Genomic DNA, 17,535 nt, shown 5'->3' with positions numbered 1-17,535 from the left:
GAAAGTGGAGTTGAGGTCAGCCACAATCTTATTGAATGGTGGAGCAGGCTCAAGGGGCCATATGGCCTACTCCTGCTCCTATTTCTAATGCTCTTATGAGTGGCGTAACATGCATGATGATATTGCATCTGGTTCGTGTCTGGAAGTTTGACACTGAGTTATGAACCAGCATTTTCAATCAGACCCTCTGCCACCTAAAGAAATGCGTTAATATCTTTTCTTGTAAACTGAGAGAGATGACAGCTCCAAGGTAAAGCAACACTTTTGAATATAACAAAGATTGAGAGAGGACGGCACAGTCATAGAAAGAATAGGGGGCATGCACAAAAGGTCACTTTGGCATCACATACCAAGTAGATATTGATAGACTGAAACCATTTCCTATTTTAAGAACAGCTTCATACAAGGAAAGTACAAGGGCATTGTTGATGGTGCTCAGGTTGTTGAGTAATGCAGAAAGCTAAATAACTCCCATTGCATCTGCAGTAACTGCATTAGGATCAAATGAAAGTGGATAAAGTCATGTTTTCACTTTACCAATACAGCAGTTATCTGAGAACACATGCTAGCTAAATGATTTCTATAGTATCTCCATCAGGGTCCTGGAATATATCAGTGCCTGAGAAGCAAACCTTGTGAGGTTTATGTCTACCTCACCACCACCTCTCTCGACCCCTCAACTGTCTTTGATTTGTCACACTGCATGTTTGACATCCAATACTAGATGAGCAAAAATTTTCTCCAACTAAATATTGGGAAGACTGAAGCCATTGTCTTCGGTCCCCGCCACAAACTCCGTTCCCTACCCAGCGACTCCATCCCTCTCCATGGCCACTGTCTGAGATTGAACCAGATCGTTTGCAACCTTGGTGTTAGCTGTGGCTCAGTGGGTAGCACTCTCACCTCTGAGTCAGCAGTGTGTGGGTTCAAAGTCCCACTCTAAGGATTTGAGCACAAAATCCAGGCTGATACTCCAGTGCAGTAGTGAGGGAGTGCTACGCTGTTGGAGGTGCTGTTTTTTGGATGAGATGTTAAAACGAAGGCCCCGGCTGCCCTCTCAGCTGGACATAAAAGATCCCATGGCATTATTTCAAAGAAGAGCAGGTGAATTCTCCCTGATGTCCTGGCTAACATTTACCCTCAATCAATACCACTAGAACAGATTATCTGGTCATTATCACATTGTTGTTTGTGGGAGCTTGCTGTGTGCAAATTGGCTGCTACGTTTCCTACATTACAACAGTAACTACACTGCAAGAAAGTACTGTAAAGGATAACCCTCTGAGATCTCTACGTTCCTCCAATTCTTGCCCCTTACGCATCCCTGATTTTCATCACTCCACCATTGGCAGCGATGCCTTTAGCTGCCTAGGCCCTAAGCTCTAGAATTCCCTCCCTAAATCTCTCTGCCTCTCTCCTCCTTTAAGACCTCCTTAAAACCTACCTCTTTGACCTGTTGTAATATCTCCTTATGTGGCTCAGTGTCAAATTTTGATTGATAACGCTCCTGTGAAGTGCCTTGGGATATTTAATAATGTTAAAGGCGCTATATAAATGTAAGTTGTAACTAGGCTCTGTTCACCTGAAGCTTGAGTCTCATGGCTGCAAATTTGGAATAATTAAAAATATAACATGCACTTTGGCCTTTTTTACTTTATAATATTCAGCATAATACTTGGATGAACTACTCTTTTGGTATAAGTAAAAAGAGCAGAGCTTCTAGGAATAAAAGGAAAACTAAAAGTTTTAAAATTGGACTGTACCAAATATTCTTCTACATAGACTCTTGTTCAGTTCCACTTAGATTCCTAGAGTTTAGATGATAGATGAATGATTAGGATGGGTATCTTAATTTATGGAGTCTTTAATGCCTCAAAGGTCCCCTCCTAAATAAATAAATTGAGACTGTCCTCAGCAGTAGGTGTTCCTATCCTGATATTAACAGACACCACTTCACTACTAAGCCTTCGAGCAATATCTTTACTTAGCTAGAGCTAAGCTTTGTTCGTGCCTCTTCTTAAAATGCTTATCTCTTGGTCTGCACCAAGAATAATGGCCACTGAAGCTTAAGTAAGCAAATCTCGATGATAACCCACTACCACTGTAAATTTTAACCTCAACTGTCCATAAGATTTGGACCAGCTGGTCTAATGGCATTTTAATTGCTAATTAAAACAGTCTGCTTTTGATAACAAAGGATTAACTGGCCATTGACCAAAGCATTACGATCAACACTATCTTCCTTGAATTGTCTGTAACCCTTTGTATTTCAGCATTAAAATGTTTTATTTTTAAAGGGCTGAAATCTCCACCATTGCTAATTTAGCTCATGACCATAGTTATTATTACATAATGGCTTAATTGAATGCTGGCCTTCTGTGCTGAAAGGCAACCCACTGGTAATCTTTCCTCGATTAAAACTTAATTGAGCCACATTAAGTATCAAGTGATGACTGGATAAGTATGATGGAGAAGAAACTATCTCCAAGGCAATAAAAGCCCCACGTGCACAGATCTAGTTCATTTGCCAAAAAGTGCTTCAGGCTTTGAAAATTCATGGGAATTCAGTGAGTTTAAATTTTAATACTTAAACTTTCATTCACAATTTTTTTAAATGCAGAGTTTGCATATTTGACCTGTATCATACATTATAAATTAATGGGAACAGTTGTCTGTGAAATAAGATTTGTGCAGAAGAAATACTAATAATGGCAAAATACCATCATTTAGTTATTGCCCAAGAAAATTTCTAGTTACTGACTAAAAATTATTTTCAGTAATTCCTGGTAACCTGGAGTATTTTCTAGCTTTACTTATGTGCTTAAATCAGGATTTTTGGTGGGTTCATTGACCTCTGGAGTCAGCCTCTGCTCAGTTGGTAGCACTCACCTCTTGGTTAGACAGTTGTGGGTTCAAGCCCCTTTTCAGGACTTGAACACATAATCTAGGCTGACATTTCAGTGCAGTACTAAGGGTTTTGGATGAGGTGTTAAACTGAGGTCCTGTCTGCTCTCCCAGGTGAATGTAAAAGATCCTATGATGCTATTTGAAGTAGAGCAAGGGTGTTCTCCCAGTATCCTGGCCAATATGCATCCCACAACCACCTCCCAAATTAAAAAAACAGATTAACTGATCATTTGTTTCATTGCTGTATGTGGGACCTTGCTATGTGCAAATTGGCTGTCATGTTTGCCTACAAAACAATGACTACAGGTCAAAAGTTATTAATTGGCTGTAAAGTGGCTTGGAACACGCTGACGAAGGAGAAAGCCTCTGAAAGCTTGTGATTTTCAAATAAAACTGTTGGACTATAACCTGGTGTTGTAAGATTCCTTACATTTGAGGATGTGAAAGGCACTGGAGAAGTGCAAGAACTTTCTCTCAATTGAATCCAGCTCAGGAATGAGAAAGTAGTGGACTGTAAGGTGTTCACAGATAGAAGAAATTGCTAAACTAGTATGAGGCTAGACCAAGCTAGGACCTGGAAATGAGTGCCGCACCACTTCAATGGTGGTTGGGGTGAGAAAGATATGGAACGCATAGCAGGATAGGATGGATTCAGTGAGGTGAAAAGGTTTCTCCATTGAGGAGCATGTTTCGGTCAGACCAGGATATCCACTAACTCATCCAAGTTGAGGTCATGGAGGTCACCCACCTGTTTTGTGGGAGGGTGGCCATTTTGCAGACTGAGGGTGTGCCCCAGAAACATACTAGCTGGGTCAGAGGTGGTGGGGAAGGACAGAGTGAAAATAGGTGGAGATTGGAGTAATTAACCATGTGGTGGATAGTGGGTGGCAGGGCTGGGCCTTAGTCTTTGTTCTTGAGCCACCTAGATCTGTTCATGGACTGTAGGTAATTGCAAACTACACAAACTTCTATATCAAACAGCAAATAGTTCAAAATAACATCCTGCAATTGAACTAACTTTTTGATCTACTGTGAACAGCTGTAATCTTGCTGGTTTGTCAAATCTTTGGCTGTTGGAAGCAGACTGGAGCTCTGGAAGCTTGTGTTTAGCCAGCCAGTGAGTGACAGCTTTGGGTGCAGTTCCATCTTAGTCCATACTTATAAATGACACTGCTGGACTTGGTTGAAGTTGCTTTGTTATCCCCATTCAGCACATGAAACATTAAGGGTGGAACAATTTTTTAAAAAATAGCTGGAAATGCACAGCAGATCTGAAGAGAAAAGATACTTTATTGTTTCAGGTTTAGACCCTTCGTCAGAACTAGAAGATAAGCTTTGATCTGAATTCAAAGTGCTTAATGCTGAAGAAATGAGCACAAATGCTCTCTACTCTGCTTCCAAGGAAACATAGAAAATAGGAGCAAGAGTAGGCCATTCGGCCCTTCGGGACTGCTCTGCTATTCAAAATGAACATGGCTGATTGTCTAACTTAGTACCCTGTTCCTGCTTTTTCCCCATATTCCTTGATCATTAAGAAATATATCTATCTCCTCCTTGAATACATCTAATGACTTGGCCTCCACTGCCTTCTGTGGTAGAGAATTCCACAGGTTCACCACCCTCTGAGTGAAGAAATTTCTCATCTGTTCTAAATGGCATACCCCATATCCTGAGTCAGTGACCCCTGGTTCTGGACTCCCCAGCCATAGGGAATATCCTCCCTGCATCTAGTCTGTCTAGTCCTGTTAGAATTTTATGTTTTGATGAGATCTCCTCTCATTCTTCTAAACTCTACAATTCTGTGCATTAACAGGATATAGCTGAGAGAAACACATGAACTTCAAATCAGTAAAGCATGTAACATGTACACTCCTTGTGCACGGTCCTGGTCGTTGTGCAAGATCTGTAAAATTCCTGAACAGACTTAAACAGATATTGGATTACTGCTTGGTAAGATTTTGGCCCACTGTACAGATTTCTGTAATTGTGTAGGTGCTGCATCATAGTCACCTCCTCAGATTGATGTAATTTACACAGGAGCTGGTCTGACTGTTGATATTACGGACCTAGGTGCTGGAGTAGAATCTGCACTGCATCTTTGTTTTGGTGACTTGGGCTAAAATACTTTCAACTCTTGACTTCTGGCTTGACTTAGATTAAGGATGGTGTGACCAAGTTGGAAATCTGTCCTGTTTAATGTCATAGAACTTTACATTTTGTTGTATAAAGGTCTTGGAGACATACACTGTTTAGGCAGTTTTAATTTGTTTACTACCAACATAATAATTTATCCCTGGCTGGAATGCAGCCAGTGAACAAACAAAGCATTTTGATATGCTCATGTGTTGAACTAGTAAGTGTTATAGGGAAAGTGCTCCATAGGGAACTCACTTCTCTCGAAACATAGGGGTCAATTTTTAACTCTGAGCAGGATTGATGCATGGGGAGTTTGAAGGGGCTGACTCACCCGGAAGAAGGGAACGGAGGGAAGCCCAGTCAATTTTAACAGCTAGGCCTCATTTTAATATTTGACATCTGCCTCCCACCCAAAGCCAGCGGGAATAATGTCACGGCGGGCTGACAGGAGTGGGAATTGGGGCAGAAGCCGGAAGCCACCAGGGTCCCAAGAAAATGGTGCCCAGCTGGGGGGAAGTGGGCTTCCAAAACTGTTGCCCCAATGGGGAGGGAGAGGAAGGACAAGAGTGGGGGAGGCCCAAGAATTCCACTTGGCCCCTCCTGAAGATTAAAAAAAAAACTTATCTTGTCCTTTTCTGCTTCTTGCCAGGTTTCTCTGGCTGGTTTGCCACTGGGTGGGGTATCCCCCCCCAAGTTGTATTTAAAATAGCATTGTCGTGCCAATGGCATCACCTGGCCACTACTTCCACATTTTAATTAGGCTCTGTAGCAGGAGCCGAGGCCAACTTGAAAATGAGGCGAAGAGAAAATGGTGCTAGTCGTGAACGAGGCGAGATTGAGTCTGTAAGTCATCTTGCCCAATATTAACCTGCCCCCCCATAACTGTACACTGTTCCTGCCCAGTGGGGGGAGGGGGAGTTAAAATTCTCCCATGCATTTTAAAACGGATATTTATTTGCTGTTGCTTTAATCTGGCTTAGTTTGCCTACTAGTCCAAAATCTGAATCTGTCTCTCCCTAATAAGATGTTTTATCAAATACAATTCCAACCCTGTTGATGTTATGCAAAAACAAAAAGCAATAGATGACTGCATTTCTCATAACTAAATTAGATCATCAGCCATCCACAGAAGACTGTATTTCTTATCAATGTTGAATGGATAGCCAATCTTTGGCAATAATTAGTCTGTAATTGAATGATGGCTCCAGCTATTTAACCATTTAACACGCAGAAACCTCATTGTGCTTTCCTTAGTAGCTTGTATCTCATGAAGCTCACTGCAGCCAACCTGTCTGGTCTCCAAGCTGATGGCTTTTCTTTGAGAATTACCCTATTATGACTTAGGATATTAATCCCATGAAAGATGCTTCTAGCAATACAAAACATAAGTTTAAAAATTCACCACAATCAAGTTTCTTTTTCAAAGCTATGTTGCCAGATATTGTGCTTTTAAGGTCACACTCAGTTTCTAAGGAGTGAGGACTCACATGGGAATAAACTTTGGCACTAAATTGTAACAAACAAGTCACAATCTGCTCTGAAAGATTAGCAGATCTTCAAAGACTTTGCTTTGTATCTTTGTTTGAGACAATCTTCATACTCAGGGCATAGCGTCCCTTGTAATTGATATTTGCCACTGAGTTGTATCTTGAGTCCTGGTTTTGTACCTGGTTCATGAATCCAAGGGGCAAAGGGAATTGAGCAATGGTACAAAACGTTGCTGAGTAGCAAGTGGTAGCTGTGGTGGTCTTGGGAAGTGAAAGTATTTTTTTCAATAGATATACCTGTCACCAATTCAGCATTGTGACTTTTCAATGCCACAAAAACTCCCATTTTCTAGAAGTATGTACTGCAGCAGTCATCTTGACTGATGCTGGTAAGTCTAAGTATCAAGGATAGAGTTTTAATGGCTTCACATGGCAGGATATCAGTGGTATCTCCGGTTAGATAAAACTACTGCATACACTTCTGCCCAAGTAAATGTTTTAGATCCCCTCAAATGGATTCACTCTCTTCCACTAACATGTCTATGATGAATAGCATTAGGAACCAAAACGAACTCTCCACTCACGTGAAACAATTCTGAATACACAAACATAAGAGGATTGAGTATCTGGGGACCAGCAATTAACTCCACTTCAATTATAACTGCATGCTGCACATCAAGGTCAAGGTTATTTCTTTGGGACAATAGCTTGCTTTCTTATTTTAGTCTGGTCTACTCCCTAATGACCATCTTAATTGGCATTTAAAACAACATGTGGTATTGGAAAACAGTTTGTGGAAACCTTGCACGGAAAATCCAGAAGAGTGGTAGTTTTAAAAGCTGGAGGATTAGTGCCAGTAGTAGCAGATCACATTTGGCAGTGAATACAGTAACTTTACTCCACATCAAACAATCTTAAGTACTAAACCCATCTCTTACAGCAGGCTTATAAAAAGTCATGAGTATGTAAATCTGTTCCATTCAGCTCTTTAGAATTAGGTATTTGCAAGACCAGGGCAGGTCATGCAATCTTTACTCAATTGATCAGGACAACTATACTCCATACATTCATAAGAAGGCAAATTAGCACTTATCCTAAAGGGTAACAATATTGGGTTAAATACATGCAGCTTTGCCGACTGTTTGTTTCAAGTGCTTGAATTTTTAGTTGTTGATTGAATCAATAAAGATCAGTGGTTATCTACTGACCAGTAATGAATCAGTGTATTGCTATCTAAGAATGTCTGAAACAATACATTGACTATAACCTATTGCTAAATTGTCAGTTTCTGGAGTGGAGCTTGAACCCACAACCTTCTGACTCAGAGGTAAAATTGCTACTGCTGAGCCAAAGCTGACACAACATAATGGAATAAAAAAGAATACAGGGAAAGGTCAGGTGAATGGGATTAGAATAGATAACTCCAGTTAGTAATGGCAGGATGGGCCAAATGGCTTCCTTCTGTGTTGTAAATTGTATGATATTCTTTGAGTGTCTGATTCGGAATTGAATTGACTGATACCAATTTAGAGTTCCATCCCATTAACACTTGCTAAAACTCAGGACTTGGCATTTACCTGTAACACTTTATGGCACTTACAAATTAAACTGGTTTCGCAAAAAACAAACATCAGCAACCTCCTTTGAAATTCAGAAAACAGTTCCCTGCTCTTTATCCTCACCTGGAAGAATATTACTGTTTTATTTTAAAAACACCAAAAATACAAACAGGACAAGTTTCATGATTTATGACACTTCCCTACAAAGCACCAAGACTGCATGTTGTTGAATCACAAGTGACCATTTTTATTCTTCATAATGGGATTGCACAAGTGAAGCTGCTCCAAAGTGGTACTCAAAACATGGAGTAGAAATGAGTCCGGGCCAGCTAACCAGAAGCTGCGAGATGAGGCCCGAAATTGGGCCTGGGGCCTCATCTACTCTTCGGGATGAACTACCGATGCCTGTCGTGCCTCCACAGGCAGCTTGCCTCACCAGAAAAATGAGCGGCCCTCAAGTACATTCCAGGAAGGGGGTTGGACGGAGCAATGCGTGGGTCAGTTGTCAGGACTGTGGAGTCAAGGGTAGCACGCCTGCTCCTCCTGGCTCTACAGAAAGGAGCCGCTGAAAAATCTGGAGTGGTGCCCTGCTCATAGAGAACAAATTTTGTGGAGGGGTCCTTCAATGCGCATTAGGCCCCTCATTCACACATTTAAGGGGCCTAATGCCTGTTTTAGGCATCTGCCTGGGACACCTAAAAATGGCTCCTACAAATTTAGCAGTGCAACCAACGTCTGCAGATTGGGTACAGACCAGCCCACTGCTAAATTGGTATGCTTTGTGCCTGTTTTATGCCCAAAAAATGGGCACAACGTGTACCAATTTCTATGCTGAAAAAGCAAGTTGAACTATAGGTTCAAGTTACTCTAGTCACTGTAATATCTCTTACAGTTTCTGTTTCTTTAATTTGACCACTTCCACTCCCTCTGCTGGATATGATTGAGTTGCAGCCCATCAAACAGTTCATGAAGCAATATTTTGTAATACTTTTGTTTAAACATTAATGCATTTCACACCTAATAAACTTTACACTTCAAAGAAGCCATATGGCTTTAAAAAGAAACGATCTTGATTCAGACCTACCCCAGATCTCTTGGCACTGTTTCATTAGGACCCAAACCTAGGAAAACTTATGAACTACTTGTTCCCTAAGCACATTACTGTATTGCTGAGCTCCACGAGAACCAGCTGGTGTTGTCTTAATGAGGTTCTGTGGCAGTTTGCACCATTATGCAATGGAATTATCTAACATGCAGTATGCCTCATACAAATATCTAGTACCTTTGCACACTACACTTGATATCATCTAGTTCAAAGGTCACTCCTATGGTCGTCTTCTCCTCCTCAAACAGCAAAATTCCATTCAGTCTCCCTCCCTACCATATACCATTCCTTGGGTGAGAGGGTGAGCAACTCACTTACAATCTTGCTCTTGTCACCAACTGGTAGAAGGTGTGTGAGAACAGCGTTGGGTGATGCACCCTCTGTTTTTACCCCTCCCTTTCTGCTTATACTTCACTGTAATAACTTGACTGAGATCAAGAAGCCATTGTTACAATTCATAACTCTGTTTCTTCATGTTCACAGTGAATTACAGTTTCTATAAATGACCTGCCTCCCCAGTGATCTGAAACTTACAATCCTAGGCATGTTATTATTGAGCGTAGTGTGGCTTAGAATTTACATTGGCGAAACAGCGCTCATCGTTGTTTAAGCGCAAATGGAAGAGCAATTTCCGGCGAGCGCACATGTGTAGTCGAACGTGGAAATCTGGAAGTTGCTCTACCAGGTAATCTGCTTGTTTGAAAGTTGTGCTGGAAGGGAGATCTCGCCAGCTGGAATGAATGGACCATGAAGTTGCTCTCCTGCCCAGCTGGAAACGAGCTAATCTACACAGAAAAAGCTACGCTCGGTTCTTTAGGTCCAAGCAAGCTTTTAATAGTGTGGTAAGTACGATTGTTTGCCAAAAGACTTCTCTGGCACTGAGAATTAACTTTTTGAAAAATTTGAAGGCTCATTCCTTCCGATGTTAATTGGACATTTTTTTAAATATTAATTTTTCTTTTTCTTTGTCTCTTTTATCTATATTTCTTACCCTCTTTATTTTGCTTTCTCTAACTGTTTTTACATTGAATTTACTGTTGTAACTTGCAATTCCTGGTTCTCATCCTGTGTGGCTTGTCAAGGATGCTTCAATCTTGTTGGTTGAGGGGAGGGAGAGATCCTTTCCCTGCTCAGAGTTCACAGGTACCTGGGAGAGAACGCTGAACAGCAAGTTAGCGCCCAGAAGCCCATGGATAATTTGTGGGTAAGTTTAAATCTAATGAGTGGTGGGTGCCATTCGTTCACCGCTCAGTGCAAATTCCTCGCCAATACCTTTTTACTGAGGTACTTCATGCCAGATTGCCTACCGTGCACTCCTCTTCTCTCTAATTGGTAGGAAAACACCATGCTTTCAACTCTTATTTAGGCTAAAACTACAGTGACATTTATTACATGAATTAAGTATACACAGAAGTAAAAAGAAAAATGATGGTGTTACTTTTAAAAGCAGCAAATATTTAGATCAAACCACAAAAAATAAATGTATTCTCCAGAGTGTTTCTTACACAGTCCAATAAACTATAAGACTTTGATAATATTGTACATGGGAACAGTGGCATTTCTGTCTTTCCCACAGAACCCAGCATTACCTTCAACACAACACAAAGCTGAAGTAATGAATGGGCAACAGCCTGCAACTTATCCCACCCTGAGAGGCATCTGAGCACAGAGCTGTCAATCAAGACCGATCAAAGAAGATCTTTCACACTTGACCTGTTCCTTTAAAGAACCCTGGGTTCTTTTTCAATGAGCTGGTAATTATAATATTAATTATTTATATCACTGAATTTGTGGTGAGCAGTCCAATTGCTAAATAGAGAGCTGGTTACTGAGTCAGGTCTAAAACAAAGCCTTTTGAAATTTCCATCTGGCTGGACACTTTTAATCAAACAATGAGAGCTCCATTTTGCCTCATTGGTAAGCTAGCATATATTATCTTGTGATAAACATGAGGTAGTAGCAAACAACTTTGGCCTAATTAAGTTTTGTTATAGGTTATAAAACAAATGCCCTTTCAGAGTGAAGCAGCAAAGATCCATTTTAAATTCACAATACTTGGCCTACCTAAAAATTCATCTGAAAAGATATAACAAATTTTGTAGTTTGAAATGAAGCATAATGTTGCTTCTATAAATCAAACCCATTATCTGAATAAGATGTGGACATACTGGTAGATTGGTGTATCACAATATCCTTTAAAGTAAACCATCTGCCAGAGTTAGTGAAGCAGCTGGATTGCTTTAATTATATAACATTGTTTTTCATTATTGCATTTTTATTATACTGAGAAAGGGCTACTCATTTATTTAAGAAAATGGTTAATATTCAAACTTCTCACAGAAAAAGAAGTTTGTTTTGCCATTTAGTAGTTCTTGTAATTTGAATTGCTGAGGCACATTTGCCTTGTGAAAAACTGGCCTGTTTGTTTAGATTCTTGGCAGCAAGATTTTTGTCCTTGACATTTAGTCACAATAACCATCACAATCCAGGTTCTACAGAAGCAATGTCACAGTTGATAATGAGATGCTGTCAAGCACAAGTGATTGATTATTAAGGTGCCACTTATGTAACTGAATAACTTTAATGTAACTGATTTATCTTTAATGTAACTACTTCTCATATCTTACGGTCAATATCAAGATTCAGCTTCCTTTCAGTAAACATGATAGGTATCTTGCTAATACCCAAAGTACAGTAATTGTTCACATTTGTCAATATTTCCTTTTTGTTTTTTTGAATCTTGGTCATAATCCAAAATCCCAACTATATTGTCAGGGATGGCGACTTCAGCTTATAGAAGGAAGTGCACAAAGACAGACAACACGTGTGGAGTTTTTGAACTTATCAGAGGATTTAAGTTTAGCAAATGTATAGCATGCCAGCTATGAGAATATTCACCCTTGTATGATTCTCAGACAGAGTTGAAGGACAGGTGGGCTATAGTCAAATCTGTTTGTTCCAACAGAATCAACAATCAAAATCAGGCACAAAAATGCTAAATTGCTCCTTCAAAAACCTAATCCTGTAAAGCTGGCCAGTGGCGCAGAATCGTGCAAAATACTCCCCCCCGGTTCATCCCACAAGGGAATGTTATAATGATGAGTGACCCTACGGCCACTTGTATAAAACCTGATTGAAATTGTCAATAGGAAGCTACTGGAACTTCCAGCTGCAAAAATCAGCTATCTTCATTTGACATCATCCCAAACTATTCAAATGATCTTGGGATGGAATGCTTCCCTTGATGTCCAGCATGAAGTTAGAGCTGTAGCCCTCAATGTTTCTAGCTTCAATAAGGTAGGATACACCAGTCTCCTGGGAAACTATTCTCTTGTAATGTGTTGAGCTGCGTACTCCATACTCATCTACCTCTGAGGTCAAATCAGCAACCAAATCCTGCCTGGCGGATATAGAAGAGATTTGACAAAGTGGAGAATTGTAGTATAACCATCACCGAGAAGGCCAAGTCAATATCTCTGCTGAAATAAATTGAATGTGATGTTGCCAGTTCAGCTCTACCCTATAAAGTTGCAAAACTCTCTTCAGGTACAGTGGTACAGTCCAGTATCATGCAGACAATTGGATTTGATAATGACAGCCAGCTCCATGTCAAAGTCCATGCTCTACCACTTTGAAATGTGAGTGGCTTGTCAACCCTCTTCGAGATTATAACTGCCTCTCTTCTAGATAGTATAATTATCGGGAACTCTGTTCCTTTTATAGAGAAGTTCAAATTGAATTTGGCAAAACTGAACCAGTGTAGTTGGTCTGCACGCCTGGAGTCTATCTGCCTTTGTTCCACCACATTCCCTGGCTACGGGAGCCTTCTCTTTGCCAGATTTACCATGCTTCCCTCCCCCTCTGCTATTCTGCTGTAACATATACTCCTCTGGACCCATCTTTTGTTTCTATACTTGTCTCATTATCACCTCCTTTTGCCTTGCACCATGACTCTCTGCCATTTAATCACTCCTGCCCTCCATCCTATCTCAGACCTCTCCCTTTTGTTGCCCCCATTTTCCCTAGCTCTGTATTTGCTTAAAAGCTGTTCATTTCTAACATCTTCCAGTTCTGATGAAAGGTCATCGACCTAAAATGTCAACTCTGTTTCTCTCTCCACAGATGCTGCCTGATCTACTGAATGTTTCCAGCATTTTCTGTTTTTTCTTGCTGGAACATGTGTTGAGTTATGTTCCCTTTTGGTACCCCAGTACACTATCATTTCTCCAAGTTTTTCTGTGCACCCAGTAATCAGTTCATATGCCATCATCATTGCTACAATTGCCTCAACCTGCACAGTATTATGACACCCAATGTTTAGAAAACATTAACCATGCAGTACCTAATCAATGTGGAACATGGGTTCTGGATATTATAGACTTCCAGTTAACTAGACTGGAGTGTACTTAAAGCCTGTGAAGTAGAAAGATGTTCAGTTCTTTAGCATTGACATACATCACTTTTTTTTAGAAAAGCATCAGTCCCAGCACAGAAGCAGAAAATTATGGCTTAATCCTACCGTTCCTTAACTAGACGCAAAAGAAATTCCAGATTCTAAGCAACAATTTGTATTTAAAAGAATGTTCCTTCAGTATCTAGCTTCCTGCATTGGTTATTTTTTAAAAATAATTTTACTAAGGCAATAAAAATAATCTGTAAAGTGAAAGTTTTCTCCTTTATTGTGTTGGGGGGGGGGGGTGGGGAAATCCTTTTGTTGGCAGCCTCTCATCACAAGATGTGCTGCTTGTTCTCCCACTTAAACTCTGAAAATGTAGAGCTTCACCGTTTTTCAAATTTATGATTTTTGTTCCAGTACTATGCTGAATGGCCACAAAAAACCAACAAAAAAATTAAGCATTTTGATCATGACATGAAAAGTCTATTTTGGTGAAATCCTGTGTTACCATTTCTAGTTTGTGATGTTTCATTCAGTGGTAGCAACAGGTGATATCACTACCAGGTTTATAACAGTTAGCATTTCACTTGAATCAGGCAATGGCTGCTGTCAGGTAATTAGAAAATGCCCATTTCCACATCTCAGAAGAGCCTGGTTGTTGAATTCAACTTTGATTAGTCAGGTTTTAAACAGCTGACTCTTAAGGGCAAACAGGATGGCCTAGAAATTCAATGGCGCCACGCCTGTTTGCCCAGTGCTAAGTGGGCATTTGTCATCTGATGGTCAGGAAGCTCAGATTCATTACATGCTGGAAGTACATTGTCTATCATATTGGCATTGGCAAAAAATAAGCATTAAGGGTCCACACCTGAAACAGGCTTTGGGCTCTTTGCATGTGCAAATAAACAGACTAGCTCCTGTTTGAGGCTCCCTCTGCAATATTGGTTTGCCCTGATGCAGCCAGCACCGGCTGACATCAGGAAAACCAGGTCAACATGCAGCCTATAGGCACTCCTTAAAGGGACTGCCGCAGGCCACCACCAAGAAGGTAAATTTGTTAAAATATTTAATGAATGTGGAGCCGGGAGGATCAGGAGTGATCCTCACAAACTCATTAAAGCAGTGAGTGGCTGCCGGCCACCCCTCACATCCCCACCACCACTGATCGCAACCATGACTTCTCCTGATCGTCAACGCCAGCCTGCCCGATCCCAGCCCCCTGCTACCCTCCTTCCCAGACACACGCCCCCCCACACCCCCCAACCCCGAGGGCCAGCGACGCAGCGGCCTGATCTTTGAATCCTCTTTTCCGGCGAGCTGCCTGGGATGCCTACTAGGTGCCTGCAGCTTGCTGGTTTGATGATAAGGAGGCCTATTATTAGGTGCACCTCGGGCCTATCCATTGAGATGCAGGGATCGTTCTCTGCAAGCTCATTTTTGGGGGGGAATGAACTTTTACCCCATTATCTCTTCACAATACTGCGTGCATGCTGCCATTGATGTTTTCATGAAGAACAACATTGCCATGCAGGCCTATATGAAGGACATAGCAGTTGTCTTCATGGCTACTTAGCCCAAACTTTGAATACAAAAAAGAACATGTAAATAAAATGGAATATAACAGACTGTTCTTTACATGAAATACAAATTGGTTTGAGTTTACCCTCTAAATATACATTGCAAAAAAAGCATGGTAATATGGCAGTTCAGACATTTATTTTACAAGCCTGTAGCCACGCTCCAGAACCACCCCACTGCCTTTGCCTGACAACTGAACTGATGAGCCATATCTCTTGCAGTTGTGTTGGACCAGCAGTTGAAGCTGCCAAGCTCATACTCCAGCCCAAATTCACACAGCTCTACTAATCTCAGTGGTCACATTTTGGCAGTACTTCTCTGGATAGCTAGCTGGGGTGTTTCACAGTAGCAAATTTCAAGGAGTGAGCAAGGCAGAAGCACCCACCTCCTCCTTTCTTGTTAATACATGCGACAGCAGTCCCCAGCCAGTCGTAAAGTTTTCTGCCTCGGATGCTGAAGGTCAGTTGGTAAAAGTGAAGCACTAATTGCTTTATAAGTGACTGCTGAAACATATAGGTCAAAGCAGAAGCCCACAGAGATTGGTTTACTTTGGAAGGGAAATACTTGATTAAATTAACATTCCTTAACAGATAAGAGATGTCCCATCTTCAATTTTTAATTTAAATTCGACTTTTTACAATCTGTAGGCTTTTGAAACCTAAGCTTGATGTCACCTACTCACACTCCCACTGTTCAATCTTAATGCCGCCTACACCTAGGTTTCTCAGTTTTAAATAAATTGGGGAATATTCCTAAGAGTCATTTTCTTCGCCTTTAATCTCCTAACAGAGCTGAATTACCACATCAGATCATTTGTGTCCTTATCTATCTGGATAAAATTCAACGAAGCTGCTTAACCAGATTTTCAGCCCTTTTTACTAAGGGAGATAATTGGCATACCATTCATTGCTTTTGATTAGAATCTAGTTCACATATCTACAATTATATAGAATGAGGGAATTAACTATTCACAACATTGGACTAACCTTGGGTCAGTAGTGGCACACAGCAGCGCTCCTCCAGCCTCTACAGTAAAACTGTGGGCCACTGCTGGGCCATACTTGCTGCCTCCCCCTCCCCCTGACAAACCTGCCTGTCCAAATCGACTGAATTTTGAAGGGCCTGGACCAGTGAGCTGTGTCGGGGTGCCCGATTGGCGCCCGCAGCCCACTGGATTTATTCTAATGACTAAAGTGCAAGTTCTTAGTTTCTATTTTGTACAATTTTAGGAGATTCATTAAAGGAAGGATATAAAAACAACAAAGGCTTGGCTTAATTTCACTAGGATGTTTCTAGAGTTGAACGATTACAGCTGTGACGAGACACTTCAGAAGTTAAGACTTTTTTCACTAGCTCTGAGGGGTTTACAGGATGACCTGATGGAGAGCTTCAAGATTATGAAGGGTTATGATGGTAATTCATGACATTGTTTCCAGTAGTCAATAAGATCATAACAGGGCAGAAATTTAACAAATAATCAAAGAATAAAAGGAATAAACTTTAATCCGAGGGTGGTTAGAACTTGAAATTCTCTGCCACAAACCATTCTGGAAAATGCACCCATACCTTTTTTTAAAAAAAAAGGTAATTAGTTAGTTTTTTGAAAAAAAAGGTATGGAGCAGTAGACTAGGTGGTATATGTGGCAAAAAAACACAGATGCAGACTTGATGGCCCAAATGTCACATTTTATGAGAAAGTAGAGAGGGCCCTGGAGCACAAGGCCTCGGAGGACTGCAATAGAATCAGTACCTGTTTCAGTTGTGCCATGTGCCAGTTTTGCCTTTTTTAAAAACAAGACCAGTGGGGAATTGAGATGCAATAATTTTTGCCGAGGATTTTTTGTCCCCTGCAATATAATCTCTCTTGCGTCATGGCACAAATAATGAAAATTGCATAACCCTATTGATTTCACATCTAAAACCTTAATTGGTAAATCCTTGCTTTGTGGTCATGTTTTTTCCCATACACCTCCTGTTTCTCTATACCCATAGATGTTCTGTGCTCCAAACTTTAACATTCAAGCTTTTCTGGAGTTGTGCACCTTGCTCTAGATCTCCTGCCGCGCCCTTTGAGTTATGGAAACATTACCGTACTTCTGACCTTCTTTGTAAGTCGGGGGGCTGTCACCTACATGAATGTGCTTGTACAGCTCCATCAATGTACCTGCCGGCACTTGCAGCGCCTTGTTAAATCATTTTTTTCTCCGCTAACACTCCACAACTGGATTAATGAACTTTTGACATTTATATTGGTTTAAGTGGCTCATTAGCTGCTTGTGAATCGTTAAAGGAGTATTATTGCAGGTGTATTGTGATTCACTGCTACATTTTCATTGAATTAAATTACATTCTCTCAAGTGGCATGTT

At 40.8% G+C, this 17,535-nt stretch overlaps 1 long non-coding RNA gene across 1 annotated transcript in view; it reads left to right on the top strand.

The window, feature by feature from the left end:
- Nucleotides 1–2,493: 2,493 nt before the first annotated feature.
- The window catches only part of LOC137299259 (uncharacterized), a 29,025-nt gene continuing 13,983 nt past the window's right edge, over nucleotides 2,494–17,535 (top strand). The window contains exons 1-2 of the long non-coding RNA XR_010957857.1: nucleotides 2,494–2,567; nucleotides 10,771–10,948. This is a non-coding gene — a long non-coding RNA (uncharacterized lncRNA). The remainder of the gene's footprint in view (nucleotides 2,568–10,770; nucleotides 10,949–17,535) is intronic.

Source organism: Heptranchias perlo, chromosome 28, assembly GCF_035084215.1.
Source record: "Heptranchias perlo isolate sHepPer1 chromosome 28, sHepPer1.hap1, whole genome shotgun sequence".
NCBI lineage: Eukaryota > Metazoa > Chordata > Chondrichthyes > Hexanchiformes > Hexanchidae > Heptranchias > Heptranchias perlo.
The sequence above is the reverse complement of the archived record's forward strand: the minus strand, read 5'-3'. Positions and strand labels throughout refer to the sequence as shown.